Below are 22288 nucleotides of genomic sequence, written 5' to 3' on the forward strand. Positions count from 1 at the left end.
ATCGCGATGTGTACCCCGAACAGAGAAAATATGTGGGCTGATGTAACGCAGAGTGTCCACTTGACAGTGACATGGTGTGGGCTGGTGTAATCCAGAGTGTACCTCTGACAGTGACATGGTATGGTTTGGTGAATCCCGTAGTGTCCCTGTGATAGTGACATGGTGTGGGCTGATGTAGCCTGCAGATTGCACATGGCAAAGAGATGGTGTGAGCTGGTGGACTCTGGAGAGTGTCCCTAAAAGTGACATGTTGTGGGCTGGTGCAGCCCAGAGTGTCGATCTGACAGTGACAAGGTATGGGCTGATGTAGACTGCGAGTGTCCCTCTGAGAATGGCATGGCATGGGCTGGTGTAGCCCGGAGTGTCCCTCTAGCAGTGACGTGGTGTGGGCTGGCGTAACAGGGTGTCTCTCCCTGACACTGACATGGTGTGGGCTGGGTTAGCCTGGAGTGTCCCACTGACAATGGCATGGTGTGGGCTGGTGTAGCCCGGAGTGACCCCTGACATTGGCATGGTGTGGGTTGGTGCATCATGGTGTAAACCCCTGACAGAGACATGGTATGGGCTGGTGTAGCCCGGAGTGACCCCTGACAGTGACATGGTGTGGGCTGGTGTAGCCCGGAGTGACCCCTGACAGTGACATGGTGTGGGCTGGTGTAGCCCGGAGTGACCCCTGGCAGTGACATGTTGTGGGCTGGTGCAGCCCGGAGTGTCGATCTGACAGTGACAAGGTATGGGCTGATGTAGACTGCGAGTGTCCCTCTGAGAATGGCATGGCATGGGCTGGTGTAGCCCGGAGTGTCCCTCTAGCAGTGACGTGGTGTGGGCTGGCGTAACAGGGTGTCTCTCCCTGACACTGACATGGTGTGGGCTGGGTTAGCCTGGAGTGTCCCACTGACAATGGCATGGTGTGGGCTGGTGTAGCCCGGAGTGACCCCTGACATTGGCATGGTGTGGGTTGGTGCATCATGGTGTAAACCCCTGACAGAGACATGGTGTGGGCTGGTGTAGCCCGGAGTGACCCCTGACAGTGACATGGTGTGGGCTGGTGTAGCCCGGAGTGACCCCTGACAGTGACATGGTGTGGGCTGGTGTAGCCCGGAGTGACCCCTGGCAGTGACATGTTGTGGGCTGGTGCAGCCCGGAGTGTCGATCTGACAGTGACAAGGTATGGGCTGATGTAGACTGCGAGTGTCCCTCTGAGAATGGCATGGTATGGGCTGGCGTAGCCCGGAGTGTCCCTCTAGCAGTGACGTGGTGTGGGCTGGCGTAACAGGGTGTCTCTCCCTGACACTGACATGGTGTGGGCTGGGTTAGCCTGGAGTGTCCCACTGACAATGGCATGGTGTGGGCTGGTGTAGCCCGGAGTGACCCCTGACATTGGCATGGTGTGGGTTGGTGTAGCCCGGAGTGACCCCTGACATTGGCATGGTGTGGGTTGGTGCATCATGGTGTAAACCCCTGACAGAGACATGGTGTGGGCTGGTGTAGCCCGGAGTGACCCCTGGCAGTGACATGGTGTGGGCTGGTGTAGCCCGGAGTGACCCCTGGCAGTAACATGGTTCGGCTTGTTGTATGCGGAGTGAGCCCCTGAGAGTGACTCGGTATGGGCTGGGGTAGCCCGGAGTGTACTCGTGACAGTGTCATGGTATGGCTTGGTGTAACGTGGAGTGTCCCCATAACAGTGATATGGTGTGGGCTGGTGTAGCCCGGTGTATCCTTCTGACAGTGACATGTGGCCTCTTGTAACTCAGAGTATCCCTCTGACAATGGCATGGTGTGGGCTGGTGTAACCCCGCGTGTTTCTCTGACAATGACATTGTGTGGGATGGTGTAACGCAAAGTGTCCCTGACAGTGACATGGTGTGGGATGGTGTAGCCCGGAGTGACCCCTGACAGTGACATGGTGTGTGCTGGTTTAGCCTGGAGTGTCCCTCTGAAAAAGTCATGGTGTGGGCTGGTGTAAACCAGGGTGTCCTTCTAACAGTGACGTGTTGTGGGCTGGTGCAGCACGGGGTGTCCCTCACACAGTGACATGGTGTGGACTGCTGTAACTCAGAGTGTCCCCTTGACAGTGACATGGTGTGGGCTGGTCTACCCGGAGTGTACCGTGATTGTGACACGATGTGGGCCCGTGTAACGCAGAGTATCCCTCTGAGAGTGATATGGTGTGGGGTGGTGTTGCCCGGAGTGTCCCTCTGACAGTGAAATGGTGTGGTCAGGTGTAACCTGGAGTGCTCCTCCGACATTGTCATGGTGTGGGCTGGTATAACCGGTGGTGTTCCTCTGACCCTGACATTATGTGGGCTGGTGAAAACAGGAGTGTTCCCATGACATTGGCATGGTGCAGGCTCTTGTAACCCACAGTGTCCCTCTGACAGTGGCACAGTGTGGGCTGATGTAGTCCGGAGTTTCCCACTTACAGTGACATGGTGTGTTCTGGAGTAGCCCCAATTGTCCCCCTGACAGTGACATGGTGTGGGCTGGTGTAACCCGGAGTGTCTCTATGACAGTGACATGGTGTGGGCTGGTGCAGCACGGAGTATCTCACTGACAGTAACATTGTTTGGCTGATGTAGCCCGGAGTGACCCCCTTAGAGTGACATGGTGCTGTCTAGAACAGCCCCAAGTGTCCTCCTGACCGTGCCATGGTGTGCTGGTGTAACGCGGAGTGTTTTCCTGACACTGACATAGTGTGGATTAGTGGTTCTGGAAGAGCACAGCAGTTCAGGCAGCATCCAAGGAGCAGCGAAATCGACATTTTGGGCAAAAGCCCTTCATCAGGAATGGATTCCTGATGAAGGGCTTTCGCCCGAAACGTCGATTTCGCTGGTCCTTGGATGCTGCCTGAACTACTGTACTCTTCCAGCACCACTAATCCAGTATTTGGTTTTCAGCATCTGCAGTTATTGTTTTTACCTCAGTGACATTGTGTGGGCTGGTGTTTCCCGGAATGTCTCCCTTCCAGAGACATGGTGTGGACTGCTGTAGCCAGGAGTATCTCCCTGAGAGTGTCATAGTGTGGGCTGTTGAATCCCGGAGTGTCCCCCTGACATTCACATGGTGTGGGCTGGTGTAGCCTGGCGTGTACCCCTGACCGTGACATGCGGTGGGTTGGTGTTGCCCGGAGTGTCCTCTGAGAGTAACATGGTGTGGGCTGCTGTAGTCCGGAGTGTCCCCCTGACACTGACGTGGTGGGAGCTTGTTTAACCCGGTGTATCCTCCTGACAGTGACGTGAGGTGCTCTGGAGTAGCTCGGAGTGTCTCCCTAACAATTACATGGTACAGGAAGGTATAGACGGGAGTGTCCCCCTGACAGTGATCTGGTGTGGGCTGGTGTAGTCTGGACTGTTTCCCTGACAGTTATATGGTGTGGGCTGCTGTAGCGCAGAGTGTCGTCCTGAGAGTGACATGGTGTTGGCTGGTGTACGAAGGAGTGCCCGCTGACAGTGACATGGTGTGGGCTGGTGTAACCCGGAGTGTCTCCCTGACAGTGACATGGTGTGGGCTGGTGTAACCCGGAGTGTCTCCCTGACAGTGACATGGTGTGGGCTGACGTAGACTTGACTGTCTCCCTTACAGTGACATGGTGTCGTCTGGAGTAGCCTGAAGTTACTCCTGATAGTGACATGGTGTGTGCTGGTGCAACCTGGAATGTCTCCCTGACAGTGATATGTTGTTGTCTGGTGTACGCCAGAGTGCCCGTTGACAGTGACATGGTGTGGGCTGGTCTAACCCGGAGTGTCCCCTTACAGTGACATGGTGTGGGTTGTTGTATCCAGGAATGTCTCCCTTACTGTGACATGGTGTGGGCTGCTGCAGCCAGGAATATCACCCTGACAGTGACATGGTGTGGGCTGGTACATCCCAGAGTGTCCCACTGACCGTGACATGATGTGGGTTTGTGTAGCCCGGAGTGTCCCCTGATGGTGACATGGTGTGGACTGGTGTCGCCTGGAGTGTCCCCCTGAGAGTAACGTGGTGTGGGCTGGTGTAACCCGAAGTGTCCCCCTGACATGACATGGTGTGGGCTGGTGTAACCCGGAGTGTCCCCTGACAGTGACATGGTGTGGCTTGGTGTAGCCCAGAGTGTCCCCCTGATACTGACATAGGGTGCTCTGGAGTAGCTCGGAGGGTCCCTCTCACAGTAACATCTTTTGGGCTGGTGTAGCCCGTAGTGTCTCCCTGACAGTGACATGGTGTGGGCTGGTGTAAGCCGGAGCATTCTCCTGACAGTGGCATTGTAAGGGCAAGTGTAGCGCGGAGTTTCCCACTGACAGTATCATGGTTTAGGCTGGTGTAGCCTAGAGTGTCGCCCTGTGAGTGACATAGTTTAGGTTGGTGTAACCCGGAGTGTACTCCTGACCGTGAGATGGTGTGGGCTGGTGTAACTCGAAGTGTCTTCTTCACAGTGAGATGGTGTGGGCTGATATAGCCCGGAATGCCCTCCTGACAGTGAGATGGTGTGGGCTGGTGTTGCCCGGAGTGTCCTCTTGACGGTTACATGATGTGAGTTGGTGTAGCCGGGCCTGTCCCCCTGACAGTGACTTGGTGTGGGCTGATGTAGCCCAGAGTGTCGACCTGAGAGTGACATGGTGTGGGCTGGAGTAACCCGGAGTGTCCTCCTGACAGTAACATGGTATGGGCTGGTGTTGCCCAGAGTTGCCCCCTGAGAGTGACATGTTATGGGCTGGTGTAGCCTGGGGTGTCCCCTTGACTATGACATCCTGTGATCTGGTGTAGCCAGGAGTGTTCCCCTGATGGTGAAACAGTGTGGGCTGGTATAACTCGGAGTGTCCGACTGACAGTGTCATGGTGTGGCCTGGTGTAGCATGGAGAGTCCCCCTGAGAGTGACATGGTGTGGGCTGTTGTAGCCGGGAGTGTCCCCCTGACAGTGGCATGTTGTGGGATGGTGTAACCTGGAGTGTACACCTGGCAGTGACATGATGTGAGCGGGTGTAACCCGAAGTGTCCCCCTGAGAGTGACAAGGTGTTGGCTGATGTAGCCCGGTATGTAGCCCTGAGAGTGAGATGGTGTGTGCTGGTGGAACCCGAAGTGTCCTCCTGACAGAAACATGGTATAAGCTTGTATTGCTCGGAGTGTCCCCCTGACCATGACATGTTATAGACTGGTGTAGCCGGAGTGTCCCCCTGACAGTGAGTTGGCGTGGGCTGGTGTAGCCCAGACTGTCTCCCTGTGAGTGAGATAGTGTGAGCTTTTGTAACCTTGAGTGTCCTCCTGACAGTGATATGGGGGGTGTTAAATAGCCCGGAGTGTGCTCCTGACAGTGATATGGGGGGTGTTAAATAGCCCGGAGTGTCCTCCTGACAGTGATATGGGGGGTGTTAAATAGCCCGGAATTTCCTCCTGACAGTGATATGGGGGGTGTTAAATAGCCCGGAGTGTCCTCCTGACAGTGATATGGGGGGTGTTAAATAGCCCGGAGTGTCCTCCTGACAGTGATATGGGGGGTGTTAAATAGCCCGGAGTGTCCTCCTGATCGTGAAATGGTGCGGGCTGGTGTTGCCAGGTGTGTCCTCTTGACGGTTACAAGATTTGAGCAGGTGTAGCCTGGTCTGTCCCCCCTGACAGTGACATGGTGAGAGCTGGCGTAACCCGGCGTGTCCCCCTGAGAGTGACATGGTATGGGCTGGTGTAGCCTGGAGAGTCCCTCTGAGAGTGACATGGAGTGGACTGTTGTAGATTGGAGTATCCCCCTGAGAGTGACATTGTGTGATCTGGTGAAGCTGGGAATGTCCCGCTGACAATGACATGGTGTGGGCTGTTGTAGCCCTGTGTGTCGCCATGACAGTGACATGATGTGGGCTAGTGTAGCCCGGCGTGTCCCCATGACAGTGACATGTTTAGGCTGGTGGCGCCCAGAGTGCACCTTGACAGTGACATGGTGTGGTCTGGTGTAACACGGAGTGTGCCCCTGTAAGGGACTTGGTGTGGGCTGGTGTAACCTGGAATGTCGCCCTGAGAGTGACATGGTGTGGGCTGGTGTAGCCTGGTGTGTCCCCTTGACAGTGACATGGTGTGGGTTTGTGTAACTTGGAGTGTCGCCCTGACAGTGACACGGTGTGGGCTGGTGTAAACCGGTGTGTATCCCTGACAGAGACATGGTGTGGGCTGCTGTAGCCAGGAGTGTCCCCCTGACAGTGACATTTTTTGCGGTGGTTTAGCCCGGAGTGTCACCCTGACAGTGACATGGCTTGAGCTGGTTTAACCCGGAGTATCGTGCTGACAGTGACATGGTGTGTTATGTGTATCCCGGAGTGTCCCGCTCACAGCTACATGGTGTGGCCTGGTGTAACCCTGAGTGTTCCCCTGAGAGTGAAATGGCGTGGACTGGTGTAACCCGGAGTATCCTGCTGACAGTGGCATATTGTGGTAGGTATATCCCGGTGTGTCCCACAGAGACTGACATGGTGCGAGCTGGTGTAGCCCGAAGTGTCCCCCTGGCAGTGACATGGTGTGGTAAAAACAATGACATTTTTGCAAGAGATAGTGTGGGAAGAGGTGTAATCCAGGTAGCTATGGGAGTCGGTGGGTTTGTAAAAAATGTCAGTGTCAAGTCGGTCGTCACTAATGGAGATGGAGACGTCCAGGAAGGGGAGCGAGGTGTCAGAGATAGTCCAGGTAAATTAAGGGTCAGGGTGGAAAGTATTGGTGAAGTTGATGAATTGCTCAACCTCCTCGCGGGAGCACGAGGTGGCGCCAATGCAGTCATATCTCTGACACCTCTCTCCCCTTCCTGGACCTCTCCATCTCCATGAGTGACGACCGACTTGACACTGACATTTTTTACAAACCCACCGACTCCCATAGCTACCTGGATTACACCTCTTCCCACACTATCTCTTGCAAAAATGCCATTCCGTATTCCCAATTTTTCCGCCTCCGCCGTATCTGCTCCCAGGAGGACCAGTTCCACCATAGAACACACCAGATGGCCTCCTTCTTTAGAGACCGCAATTTCCCTTCCCACGTGGTTAAAGATGCCCTCCAACGCATCTCGTCCACATCCCGCACCTCCGCCCTCAGACCCCACCCCTCCAACCGTAACAAGGACAGAACGCCCCTGCTGCTCACCTTCCACCCTACAAAACTTCGCCTCAACCAACTCATCCGCCGACATTTCCGCCACCTCCAAAAAGACCCCACCACCAGGGATATATTTCCCTCCCCACCCCTTTCAGCCTTCCGCAAAGACCGTTCCCTCCGTGACTACCTGGTCCGGTCCACACCCGCCGATGACCCACCCTCCCATTCTGGCACTTTCCCCTGCCACCGCAGGAACTGTAAAACCTGTGCCCACACCTCTTCCCTACCTCTATCCAAGGCCCTAAAGGAGCCTTCCACATCCATCAAAGTTTCACCTGCACATCCACTAATATCATTTATTATATCCGTGCTCCCGATGTGGTCTCCTCTACATTGGGGAGACTGGGTGCCTCCTAGCAGAGCGCTTTAGGGAACATCTCCGAGAAACCCGCACCAATCAACCAAACCGCCCCGTGGTCCAACATTTCAACTCCCCCTCCCACTCTGCCGAGGACATGGAGGTCCTGGGCCTCCTTCACCGTCGCTCCCTGAACACCAGACGCCTGGAGGAAGAACGCCTCATCTTCCGCCTCGGAACACTTCAACCCCAGGGCATCAATGTGGACTTCAACAGCTTCCTCATTTCCCCTTCCCCCACCTCATCCTAGTTTCGAACTTTCAGCTCAGTAACTGTCTCCTTGACTTGTCCGGACTTGTCCGACCTGCCTATCTTCTTTTCCACCTATCCACTCCACCCTCTCCTCCTTGACCTATCACCTTCATCTCCTCCCCCACTCACCCATTGTACTCTATGCTACTTTCTCCCCACCCCCACCCTCTTCTAGCTTATCTCTTCACGCTTCAGGCTCATTGCCTTTATTACTGATGAAGGGCTTTTGCCCGAAACGTCGATTTCGCTGCTCGTTGGATGCTGCCTGAACTGCTGTGCTCTTCCAGCACCACTAATCCAGTGACATGTTGTGGGCTGTTATAGCCTCGGATGTCCTACTGAAATTCACATAGTGTGGGCTGCTGTAGCGCCATGTTTCCCACAGACAGTCACATGGTGTGGGCTGTTGTAGCCCCAGATGACCCACTGACAGTCACATGGTGTGGGCTGGTGTAGCCCCTGTGTGTACCCTGACAGTGACATGGTGTGGACTGGTGTAGCCCGGAGTGTCCCCCTAACAGTGACGTGGTGCGAGCTGCTGTCGCCAGGAGAGTCCCCCTGACAGTGACATGGTGTGGGGTGTTATAAACCGGAGTGTACTGCTGAGAGTAACATGGTGAGGGCTGGTGTAACCCGGTGTGTCACGTGACACTGACATGGTGTGGGCTGCTGTAGCCCGGACGACCCACTGACAATCACCTGGTGTATGCCGGTGTAGTTCCGGTCTGTACCCTGACAATGACATGGTTTGGGCTTGTGTAGCCCGGAGTGTCCCCCTAACAGTGATGTGGTGCGAGCTGCTGTCGCCCGGAGAGGCCCCCTGACAGTGACATGGTGTGGGCTGGTGTAGCCCGGAGTGACCCACTGACAGTGACATGGTGTGGGGTGGTATAAACCGGAGTGTCCCGGTGAGAGTAACATGGTGAGGGCTGGTGTAACCCGGTGTGTCACGCAGACACTAACATGGTGTGGACTGCTGTTGCGCCGTGTTTCCCTCTGGCAGTCACATGTTGTGGGCTGCTGCAGCCCCGGATGACCCACTGACAATCACATGCTGTGTGCCGGTGTAGTTCCGGTCTGTACCCTGACAATGACATGGTGTGGGCTTGTGTAGCCCGGAGTGTCCCCCTGAAAGTGACATGGCATGGGCTGGTGTAGCCCGGAATGTTCCTCTGGCAGTGACTAGGTCTGGTGTGGTTTAGTCCGTATATACACTGTAGCAATGGAGAAAGAAAAAGTGAATTTTTTTTAGTTTTCTTTCTGTGTATTTTAAGTAAAGTTGAATGGTGCCTGTGCTCTGCAACTGTACATATTTTTTATTGTATTTTATGTTGATCATAAATGAACAAATAAAAACAATCGCAAACAATACGACAAAGAAGCACCCACACATTGACCAACACAGTCGTTTCTTTAAAACGGAGATAGGTACGTTTTTCAGTAATAAGGTGACCAATGGTCAGTAGGAGAAAGCTCCTGACTATTTCAGCGGTGATCAACTAGCACAGCAGACTTTGTGTTCCAGTGGTTTAATTCTCCTCCATTTTACGATCCACTTAATACCTTGTGTTGTCTGATATTGCCTTCCTGCGTGTTCAGTGGAGGCTGAATTTGGTCGGCATTTCTTTGAAGGAAGTTAATGGAAAGGTGGATAGGTTATAGGGGTTGCAGTTTTGATGTCTTCTCCTAATTGTTGTAACCTTACGTTCCAAAAGAGTGGTGATTGGTTTGTGGTGAACAGACTTTCAGAATAAGGCATTCCCACTTCAGACTTAGATAAAGATGGCCCTTTCTGTTTATAGTTGTGCGATCCATGGTGTTCTCATTCCTAATGTGCATTGCGGACTGGGTTACTGAAAACATTAAAGATTGGGTTCCAGATGATTTGATGAACAGGAAAACAGACAGGAAACGGATAATCAGCCACACTCACATAAACGATAAGCATTCAGAACGGTGCAGCAGGCTCGAAGGGCTGAATGGCCACCGGGTGCTCCTAACTCATGTGTTCCTCTCTCACACAACCCAGAAACTCTGTTACAGCGGGAGAGGAAGATCCCATTCAGCTTATCAGGATCGGTACATCGAGACAGCGGAAGGCCATTCTGCCATTCTCCAGAGCCACATAGAAATAGGATGAAATCATTCGGCCCCTTGAAGACATTACACAGTACAGGATGAGGTCATGCAACCATTTGAGGCTACTTCACAGGAACAGGGGATACTTCTGAAACTATCAGCAAATAGAAAGCAGTAAATAAATAACATTTCTTTTCAGGTTGGAAAGCTGTAAATTGGTGGAGTGCCTGTGGGGTCAGTGTGAGGTCATCAAGTATTTGCAATCTATGTCAATGATTTTGGATGAAGGGACTCACTGGATTGACGCTCATAACCAAGATAATTGCAAAGTGGTGGTAGAAAGTCTGCAATGGGATACAGACAGGAGACGTCAGTGTGCAAACTTCCATCAGAAACAGTATTTCATGCGTCATGAGAAGGTTGTGACAGAAGGATAAAAAACAGTAACCTACTTAAATGGAGTGTCATTGAACCATCGAGTGATCGAGCATGGGAACTGGCCCTTTGGCCCAAACTAGTCCATGCCGACCATGCTGCCCACTCAACTAATTCCAATTGCCCACATTAGAACCATATCGCTCTAAACTCTTCCCATCTATTTACCTTTTCATTTTTTTTTACATGTTGCTATTGTATCTGCCTCACCCACTTTCTCTGGCAGCCCATTCCATTTCAAAAACACTCTGCATGAAGAATTGACTCCTCAGGTCCTTCTTAAATCTGCACCCTCTCACCTTAAACCTATGCTCTGTAGTTTTCAATGCCTGATTTGCTGGGAAAATGACTATCTGCATTCACCCTATCCATGTGCCTCGTGATATTACACATCTCCAGAAGGTCACTCCCTCATTCTCCTACATTCCAAGGGATGATATCCGAACCTGGCCCACCCCTCTCCAGAAATGTGGCCTATTATTTCTGACAATATCCTTGTCAAACTTCTTTGAACTCTTTTCAGGTTAACACGGTGACCAAAACTGTACACAATGCTCCAAGTGTGGCCTCACCAACGACTTACAGAATAATGTGCCAACTCCTACATTCAATGTCAAGAACGATGAAGGTCAGCATGATAAATGCCTTCTTCACCACCTTGTCTACCCGTGATGCCACTTTTAATGAAATATGGATTTGTGGTCCTGTGTGCCACAACACTCCTCAGAACCTAACCACTTACTGTATAATTCCTATCTTTGTTTTACTTTCCAAAAAGGAACACTTCACACTTATATGTAATGAATTGCAGTTGCCAATCTTCAGATCAGGTCCCCATGAGATGAAAGTCCTTATATAATTTCTGATAATATTCATCGCTATCAAAAATACCTTCTAATTTTGTATCCTCTGGAAATGTAGTAACCTTCTTGGGAGTACTTGCAGTATGTTGTACAGTTTTGGGCCGCATATCTCAGAACAATGTGCTGGCCTTGGAACGTGTTCAAAGGAGTTTCACGAGAATGGTCCCAGGAATGAAAAGCTTTACATATGAGGAACTTTTGAGGACTCTGGATCTGTACTCAATCGATATTAGAAGGATGAGGGGAGATCTACTTGAAACATACCGAATACTGAATTGTCTGGACAGGATAGATGTTGTGAAGATGTTCACAGTTGTAGGAGAGACTAGGACCCGACGGCAAAGCCTTAGAGTAAAAGGAACAGCTTTTAGAACGGAGATAAGGAGAAATTTCTTCAGCCAGAAAGTGGTGAATCTTTGATATTCAATGCCACAGAAGGCTGTGGAGGCCAGGTTTCTGAGTATATATAAGAATGAGACGGACAGCTTCTTGATTGTCAAGGGGATCAAGCGTTATGGCGAGAAAGCAGAAGAATGGGGTTGAGAAACTTAACAGCCATGACTGAATCGTGGAGCAGAGTCGATGGGCTGTATATTTCAATTTCTGCTCCTATGTCTCATGGTCCTCATCATACCTTGTGCATTCACATTCAGGTCATTTATATAAATAACAAATAACAAAGTTCTCAGCACCGACACCTGTGGCACACCATTAGCTATAGGCCTTCAGTCTGAGAAATAATATTCAACCATCACCTTCTGCTTCCTACCATGGAGTCAACATTGGATCTAATTAGCTAGCTCTCTCTGATCCCATGTCACCTAAATGCACTGACTAACCTGCCGTATGGGACCTTGACAAAAGTCTTATTAATGTCCGGATACAGATCATCCATTTGCTTTCCTTATCTATTCTCGTGGTTACCTCATTGAAACACTTTAAAAGATTTGTCAGACATGAGTTCCCGCACACAAATCAATGGTGATAATTCCTAATCAGACCTTGAAATTCCAAATGTTGCTTCATCCTCTCTCTCATTATCCACTCCAATAACTTGCCTAACACTGACCAACAGCTCCCTGGTTTGTCTTTGCTACATTTCTTAAGCAATGAAACCTCTCCAGTGGCAAACGTGAAGCAGGAATCTCTGCAAGGGCCTCTGCAATTTCATCACTAGCCTCCCATAACATCCGATGATCGACATGTTCTGCCCAGAGGACGTATTCACCTTATTGTGCTTTCAGGAAGCAAATTCCTCCACTCTGGTAACATGTATATGGACCAAAACATTCCCACTTGTTTCCCTTCTTTCCTTAGTATGCATGATTTGCTATTTAGAAACATGGAGGAGAAATACTCATTAAATAATTCCCCCCACATCCTGGTGATCCCACACAAGGATGGCCATGCTAATCGTTAAGGGGACCAATTCTCTCCCGAGCCACGCCTCAACACTTAATGTAGTTAGAAACCTCTTAGGATTATCTTTAACCTTTTCTGAGAGATCCATCCCATGCCCTTCTTCTGGGCTTCTGATTCACATCTTAAGGATACTTCGACGCTGTGTGTAGTCATCTAAGGATTGACTTGAGCACGATATCTTAAACCCAATGTATACCTTCTTTATTTTCCTTATCAGAGTCTCAATACTCCTCGCCATCCAGGGATCAGGTCTCCCCTTAACAACCGTCTTTCGAATGAAAATATAATCCTAATTTATTTAAACTCTCTTCATGGCTGGCACCCTCCATACCAGGCACCATTATGGTGAACCTCCTCTCATCCTCTCCAAAGTATCCACATAGCTTAGCTAATGTGGCGAGCAGACTGTATGCAGTATTCCATATGTGGCTGAACTAGTCTTATACAGCTGTAACATGATCGGCCAGCTCTTATATTCAATACTCCCTCCAATGAAGGAAAGCAAGCCGTATGCCTTCTTGACCACTCTGCTGATCTGGCTTGCTACCTTCAGGAAATATTGGACCTGAACACCTAGATATCTTTGTATATCAATTTTCCCCAAGAAGTTTCCATTTATTGTATAGTTCTCCCTTGAATTGGATCTTCCAAAATGTGTCGCCTCTTATTTGTCCAGATGGAACCCCAACTGCCATTTCTCTGCCCATTTCTCCAATCTATTTATACTCTGGTGTATTCTCAGGCAGTCCCCTTCACTGTCTGCTACTCCATCAATCTTATTTTCACCTGAAAACTTGTTAATGAAACAATGTACATATTTCTCCAAATCATTTATGTATATCACAAAAAGCATTGGTCCTAGCACGGGTCGCTGTGGGACACCACTGTTCTCAGATCTCAACATGCGACTTCGCCTACTTCATCAGTCAACGTGGGGAAATTTATCAAACGCCTTGCTAAAGTCCATCTATATGACATCTATATCCCTTCCATCATCAATCAACTTTGGCACTTCTTCAAACAATTCTATTAAGTTTATATGTTATGACCTTACCTGCACAAAACCATGTTACCAAGCGCTGAGAAGTCCTTTTCTTCCAAATGGGTATGTAACCTATCCCTTAGTATCTTCTCCAGTAGCTTCACTACCACTGATGTCAGGCTCACAGTCTGTAATCACCTGGATATTTCTTAAACAAGGAGACACCATTAGCAATTCTCCATTCCCGAGGGACCTCTCCCGTGTTCAAGGATGCTGCAAAAATATCTGTTAAAGCACCAGCTATTTCGTCTCTCATTTCACTTTAGTAACCTGGGGTAGATCACATCATGATCTGAGGACTTGACCTTCTAAATGCCTTTTGGAAATCAAACACTTCCTCCCTCCTTACACAGTCATGACCTAGCGTAATCAAAGATCTATCTCTGACCTCAACATCCACCATGCCCCCCTCCTTGGTGAATACCAATGTAAAGTACTCATTACGAATCTCACCCATTTCCTCCGCCTCCAAACTTATCTTTCCTGCTTTGTCCTTGAGTGGGTTCACGCTTTCTCTAGTTATCCTCTTGCTCTTGATATATGAACAAAAAGCGTTGAGGTTTTCCTTAATCGTACTCACTAAGGATATCTCATGACCCCTTTTAGCCCTCCTAATTCCTCATTTCAGATTGGTCCTACACTCACAATATTCTTCTAAGACTTCCTCTGTCTTCATTCGCCCAGACATTATGTACACATCCTTCTTCCACTTAGCTAGTCTCACAATATCACTTGCCATTTCTATCCATCATTTTCACAGGAACATATCTCTCCTGAACACTAATTAACCTCTCTATAAAAGCCTTCCTCATATCAAATGTGGATTTCCCTTGAAACAGCTGTTCCCAAACTACGTTTCCCAACTCCTGCCGAATTTTGATGTAGTTGGCCTTCCTCCAGTGTAACGCTCTTCCTTTAGGACCACTCCCATCTTTGTCCATGACTATTGTAAAACTAATGGAATTGTGATTATTATTCCCAAAGCAATGCTCCATCTAGACCTCTAACAATAAGTGAATCCCTGTCTATGTTGGGAAAATTAAAGTCTACTATCACCACCATCCTGTTGCTCCTACATCTTTCTATGATCTATCTGCATATTCGTACCTTTGTTTCATGCTCGGTGTTGGGAGGCCTGTATTCCAATCCCAGCATTGTTACTGCACTCTTTCTATTTCTGAGCTCTGCCCATATTGCCTCACTGCTCGAATCTTTGATGGTGCACTCCTTCAGCACAGCTGTGATATCTTCTTTGGCCAGTAAAGCTTCTCTTCCACCCCCTTTACTTTCCTATCTACCCCGCCTGAAACATTAATGTCCTGGGGTATTTAATTGCCAATCACGACCTTCCCTCAACCAAGTCTCAGTAATAGCAGTAACATTATATTCTCAGTACTATACCAAAACCTAAAGTCATCTGCTGTACTTCGTGCATTAAAACTGCCAGTCCCTCTGTGTTCATTCTCTGCGTATTGCTTCCTCTTCCCCTCATACACGCTGATTTCATCATCCAGTTCCTTCGGCTTTAGTAATTACCTCCTTTCTGTTCACCAACCTCTTCATTTGTTTCCCGATCCCCTGCCACATTACTTTAAACCTCCTCAACAGGGTTAGCAAAAGCACCCCCTAGGACATTGGCTCTAGTCCTACCCAGATGTAGACCGTCCAATTTGTAATAGTCCACCCTCTCCCAGAATCGGTCGTAATATCCCAAACATCTGGACCCCTCCCTCCTGCATCATCTCTCAATCCACGCATACTTTCTGATTATTCGATCATTCCTACTCTGACTAGCACTTCACACTTGTAGAAATCCTGAGATTACTAACTCTGACGTCCTACTTTTTTAACATGGTTCCTTACTCCCTCAATTCTTCTTTTATGACCTCAATCCGACAGCACATTAATGTGGGGAGAGTTCATTGAGGCATATAATGTATTAGGAATACTATAATAGACTGATGAATGGGCTATTTAACTCCAAATAATATTGATCTTTTTCATGTTGATCGTGTTTTTGAATGTCCTGCGCATTGTAACCTGTACGTCTTACTCTGTCCAAATTTATTTTTGACCCTCTCATCTGGGTTTCCTTGCTTACTGTCATCTGCCTGTCCTGCTCGCAAATAAAGCTTTCACTGGACATAGGCACATCTGACAATAAATCTAATAAGTTAATTATTTCTCACACAGCAGTGTCTCTTTTACAAATAGGTGATCGTCGATAACCCTCACGTTTCAACATAATCACCCTTCCTTGTCTCATAGCACCACAGATTAAATACTCAGTTCCACCACTGTCTCCTCATGGTGTCTTCATCTCAAGGGTTAGACTGGTAATATTGTTTGAGCTGTGTCTGTGTTAATGAGATCATGCCTTACAGAGGAGATCATACCTGTTCACAATGCCCCAAACACTCTCTCATGAAGACCCTACAAATACAGGAAGACGGCTTTACTTTTGCACTTGAATCATATTACAATGAAGGGCAACGTACCATATAAGATGCTCAATACTTAATGCCCTTGGAGGTGCTTTTTTTTGTGACTCATGCTCAAAGACATTCAGGTCCTTTTGAAAAACAACACTTCTCAACCTTGTACCATTTCATCAATACAAAATGAGATACATGCTGTTTAATTCTCACATCCAAATCATTTCTATGCCTTGCAAATTGTTGTGGTTCAAACACAGAAACATGTGATATCTCATGAGTAACTGCCTTCGGTACGTGAAGTGCAAGAAGCTCAGTATTGCTTCCACTAACCGATCCTCAATCCATGTGGTATATCCAGCTTCCCCGTCCGCAACTTATCAATGTACTCTAACTTCCTTCGATCACTTGTTAGCAACAACGTAAAAAAAAATTCTGCAAATTCAAGTACACCACTCTCACTGGTTCCCTTTTGTGGATGCATCAACTAACACAAACTCCACAGGTTTCTCAACGATGATTTCAGATTTCTAAATCCAAGTTGACTCTGCCAAGTCACACCGTGATTTCCCAAGTGTCGAGTTATAAAATTTCTCGCAGAAGGTTCTAATATTTTCCTCAGACGTGACATCAACGTACATTTTCTTTTTAGTTTCCCCTCCCACTCCGGTTTTAAATATTTAGGATTGCAATAGCTGCTTTCCAGTCTGCAGGAAGCATAATTTCCAGAGTCTAAAGAATTTTGAAAGCTAATCAATACTTCTTCCTTGTCATGACAAAATTTAAAAGACATTTGGATACGTACATGAAAAGGAAAGGTTTGGAGGGATATGGGCCAAGTGTGGGCAGGTGGGGCTAAGTTAGTTTGGATTGGAATAGTCAGCATGGACTGGTTGGATCGAAGGGCCTATTTCTGTCCTGTATAACTCTATAACTCGTTCACTTGCTGTATTGCCACTTCCCTGAAAACTCTGGGATGGAACTCATTTGGTGCAGTAACTTGCCAACCTTCAATTTACTTAATGTTTTGAGTAAGTCCTGTTTATGTAGTCTAATCAAACACGGTTTCTTACTTTCACCAGTCAGACTGTCCCATAGTATTTCTGGAAGATTTTCTGTACCTTTCGTTGTTGAGACAGCACGAAGGTATTACCTTCAGCAGGAGGCAGAGATGTTCAGTCACTATGTGAATAAATCGGAACAATGCAATTGGGGGATGATGGACGTGACACCCACTCCTGCTCAAAAAGTTCTAGAATCAAAACAGTTCAATGAACTGTCACTTCCTGATCACTGACAGCATAGTCCTCTCCCTCGTGCGAGTTTACGGGTTTTGTGGAAACAGATGATACAAAGCTGTGACCAACTAATTTCTAGAATCAAACTGACTTGCATCGGGCATAGGACAGGTCGGGGGTAGAAAAAGTTTACGATCAAAATATGTGTAACAAGAAGAGTTGCCAGAAGAGAATTGTAACTGGAAATGTGTGGATGATGGTTTATTCAGAAACAGGGTTGAGGCAGAAGTGAAGACTGGGGATATTGTGAAGGTGGGAGTGGACAGGTTTTGTGGTAGACGGAATTTGAGATAGAAATCAGCTCAGGACAAAATGGAGTAATCGTGGTTATGAAAACTTTTGTTTCTCCTCAGATGTTTGTAAGTGAAGGATATGAAATTCGTGGAATAGAAATGGAGTTTGTGATTGAAAGCGAAGACAGTAGTTTGGATCTTTGCCAAATATACATTACAGAGAAAACGAGGACATTCACAACAGGTTAGAGAATTCGTAAATGGGCAGAGATAGGCTCACCAGGAACACTAACAATAGTGAGGATAGGATAGTAACCTGCCTGAATAATCATCAGTACACTGCGCCAATCGAGATGTTGTTAGTAAACTGAAGTCTCCTCCACCACAACAGCTTTCAATATAAAAATTGTCTCTGTGTACAACTGCCCAGAATATACACAAGAAATACGGATTTCGCTGGATTTTACTCTCAGAGCTCTTTCAGTTAATTGTTTATCATTTACACAATGCAATTAAATAATTTGCTTGTAATGATGCAAACATCTTACTGCAGTTTGTATGCCTTTTTTTTTAGTTTTTTTGTAGCCTTAGCAAAAAGTAAATGTTCTGTTTAAAATTGACCTGTTTATTGGGATTCAAGGGTCATTCACAATTTGTATTTTCATGGGTTAAGAAACAGAAAGCAATAGAAGACAGCGGCTGTGGAGACTGGTGAAGAGTAAAGTGGCATCCCCCCACTCCCCAATGTCTTCTTGACAGACAGAATAAAATAAAATGTGGAGAATGACACAGAACATATTCAGAATAAGGAATGACTAGTGACAGTGTAAACAAATCAGGTTAATTTGAAATGGAATGTGTGTGTGTGCGTGTAGATTGATAAGATTGTTCATATGTGTGCAACATATTCAGAATGAACAAGAGAAAGATAGTTAACAAACATGATGAATGCGATGTAAAAAATTTATAAAACAATAATATGTTTCTTTAATCTTCAGCTGATATGTAATGTTCTCCTTCTCTCAACGTACCCTCTGCCTCTTGCCCCTTTCTTGCATTCCCAGACCTAATCTCTAATTCTTATCAGGATGTATGTCATAAATTCCTGCTCGTGTGTTCCAATTTATTTCGGTTAATCTATTTTCTACCGGGAAACATATTCATTCGTTTGCTGGGTTCTGTCGACAGCTGGTGCCTGTCATATTGATGGAGATAAAAGTTCTGGCATCAGAGCCAGCATTTCAACAAATTAAACTGTTGCACATACTTTTTACAAAGGACCACAGCACACAGGAATTTCCAAACCAAATACAGAAGTACATCTACTTCTATCAATCATGTAGGCTTCTCTATTTTTACGTCTCCATGTCTATATTCACACTCTCTCTCTCTCTTTTGATCTAGTTAATAACTCTTCCCATCGTTCTTCGTGCCCATGTCTCAAATCACCATCCTACAGTTTACATCTGTAGCTCACTTTTGGGTGAGATGTCTTATAATTGAGAAATGTAACTAAAAAGAAATGACAGAAGAGTTGGCCAGAGTTAGTTGGAAGGGGAGCTGATCACGGGAATATGGTGAAGCACCCATGACAGCAGTTTCTGGAGATAATTCAGCTGCACCTCAGAAATACATCCCAAGTAAGAAGAAAGATATTCAGCGGAAGACAAGGCAGCCGTGAGTGATAACGAACTCAGGGACAGCATAAAAGCAAAAGAAAATGCACACAATGTGGTGAAGATTGTTGGGAACGTGAATGATTATGAAGCCTACTATTTCTGGCATGGACAACTAATAACAGCAAATCGGAGGAGATATGATATTACGCTTGTTAATCATATAAAAGAACATTGAAAGATTTTTATATATAACAAGGAAGGCAGGGAGTAAAGAACAATCAAAGAACTGTTGGAAAATGAAGCTTGAATAGTTACAGGAAGCAATGGAATAGCAGAGTAATTGAATAGATACTTCGCATCAGTCCTCACGGTGGAAGACACCAGCAAAATGCCAGAACTTCAAGACAGTCAGGGGATAAAGGTGAGTATAGTGACCACCAGAAAGGAGAAGATGCTGGGGAAGGTGAAGTTGGATCAATCACCGAGACCAGTCGGACAACACCCCGTCGATCTAAAGAGATATTGAACGTGATTGTGGAGGCATTGCTGGTGAGATTTCAGGAAACTTTGGAGTGAGGGAGAACTGGTAAATGTAACCTCCCCGTTTAATGAGAGGTACACAGAAGACAGGAAATTATAAATGGCCAGGCAAGTTGAAACTGTTACATAGAATGACTTAATGGATCCTCAGATTTATGAATAGATGTGTGGAATATAAAAACAAGAAAGTTGTGACGTATATTGGACGTGGTGTGATTAGGCTACAGCATAACAAGAGTTGCATTTTCAATGCTATTGTGAACAGCAGACTTGAAAATACGGTTGAAACAATGGAAATCAGTTCGAAACAGGCAGGAACAAACGTGACAAAGGGACTGCTTCCTTGATTCTGTAGTGAGAATGTTGAGATAAGCTTGTTAGTAAACAGACTAAACACAATGTATAAAAAGCACAATAAAATCTGTTGCTGCGGAGGTCTCAACGTGCAGCTATGTAGCCAATACATATGAAGCTGAAAAAGCACAGCAGGTCAGACAGCATCCGCGGAACAGGAAAGTCAACATTTCAGGCTGAAAGACCTCATCAAGATTGCAGTGGGGGAAGGGGAACCGGGGAGTAAATAGAGGCAGGGGCGTGGGGTTTTTGGAAAGGTAGGTGGGATGGTGATAAGGGATGCAAGTCGGGGAATATTGTGATTGGTCACTGGGAAGGGAGAAGCAAATATGCAAATGAAAATATGGACATCGAAGGTCAAGTCAGCGAAGTTGAACATGCGATAAGGCTGAGGTTGGAGAGGTCTTGAAGCTAGTGAAGTCAACATTAAGACCTATTGAACTGTAGGCTCTCCAGCTGAAAGATCAGGTTGTGTTCCCCAGTTGCTGTTTTGCCTCACTCTGATGGTAGAGGAGGCCAAGGATGGACATGTCGCTGGATGAGGGGGGCGGGGGTGGGGTGGAGTAATTGAAATGGATGGTAACTGGAATGTTGGGTTGGTTAAAGCGTGCAGATAGCAGATGCGCCATGAATATGTCCCTGAATCTCCCTTTGGTCTACACCACATAGAGCAGACCACATCGGGAATTGGAGACGAGCTCTGTCGGCCAGGATCAGGCTCTGTGTGTGGCATCAGTGCTCTGCACGCAACAATCAACCCGACTTTCCAGTTACCATCCATTTTAATTCCCCCTCCCACTCGTCCGGTGACATGCCCATCCATAGCCTGTCCATTGTCAGGGAACACCAGCTGAGAGTTTACCTTTGAAGCAGATAGTCCAATGGCCTCAATGTTGACTGCAGCAGCTTCAAAATCCCTCCACCTGCAGCCTTATCCCATGTCCCTTCTCCCTGATCAGACACACCTGTCCATCTTTTCATTCACATATGCGCTCCAACCTTCCCACTGACCAATTACAGTAACCCCATACTTACATGTACCTACCACCACATACATACCCTTCGCCCTTCCTTATCCTATTGCTCCATTTCTGGGCTCCCCTCCCCCTCGCCAGTCCTGACGGAAGGTCCAAGATCAAAATATTGCCTTTGTTGCTCCTCTGATTCTTTCTGGTCTGCTGTGTTTATCCAGAGCCAAGTTTATTAACTCTGGCCTCCCGCACCTGTCGTACTTACTCTCTCCAAGTTGTGGAACAATGTAGTCTACATATAAGAAGAAATGAATTTGTACATTTGAAAAGATCGCTGACTCATTCATCAATTCTTAACAACCCAATACACACCCTCCAGATAAAGCACCATTTCACTTGTACTCTTTTAATCCGATCTCCTGTCATTGCTGCTCACACTGCAGTATCCTTCACACTGGCGAGACTAACCAAAACACTTCCACTCTGTCTTTTGGAATAACCCTGGCCTTCTCCTTGCTTCATATTTAATTAACTTACCTTGCTCTCATGCTGACATTTAAGCCCTGGGCTGCTGCAATGTTTCCAATGAAACACAGCCCATCTCGATTAACATCTCACTTTACACTTTGGTACAAATGTAGCCTGAAGAAGTTGTAATTCAATCCCATACTTCCACAGACAGATCCCATTATGGTTGTTCTCCAATCTTCCTACATTCCTCTCCTAGTCTCCCAATGACATTACCCTGTTTGTGAATCTTTTGTCTTGCACTCAATTAAGGAAACCATTCCACCCTTCTCAATGTAATTGATACTGATTTCGCATTTGATCCGCTTTTAACACAACCAAAAGTCCATTCGTCAGTGGTATTGCGCCTCCACACCTTCTGTTTCCCATCACCCCTCCTCTACCTTTGTCAAGGGATTAAAAAGCTCATTTTCCAATCCTTTTCTATTCTGAAGAACAGTCACAATGGACTTGAAACGCTAACTCTGTTTCTCTGTCTTCACAGATGCTGCCAGATCTGCTGTTCTTCTCCAGATATTAACAAAGCACATTTTCAATGAAACAAGTAATCTTTTCTGATGATGGTCTAATGCCCAACAGGTTGATACACCTGCTCTTTGGATGTGCCTGCCCTTTACCAATGCTACAGCTTTCCTCACTTTCTCCAAATATGTTTAATGAACACGAACTGAAAAGGTTCACATCAGCAGTTGAACAAGACCAAATTAACATATTTTTTGCAATATTTATAGTGAAAACCTGTTTGAGAAC

The sequence above is a fragment of the Chiloscyllium punctatum genome, chromosome 21 (assembly GCF_047496795.1).
Source record: "Chiloscyllium punctatum isolate Juve2018m chromosome 21, sChiPun1.3, whole genome shotgun sequence".
Lineage (NCBI taxonomy): Eukaryota > Metazoa > Chordata > Chondrichthyes > Orectolobiformes > Hemiscylliidae > Chiloscyllium > Chiloscyllium punctatum.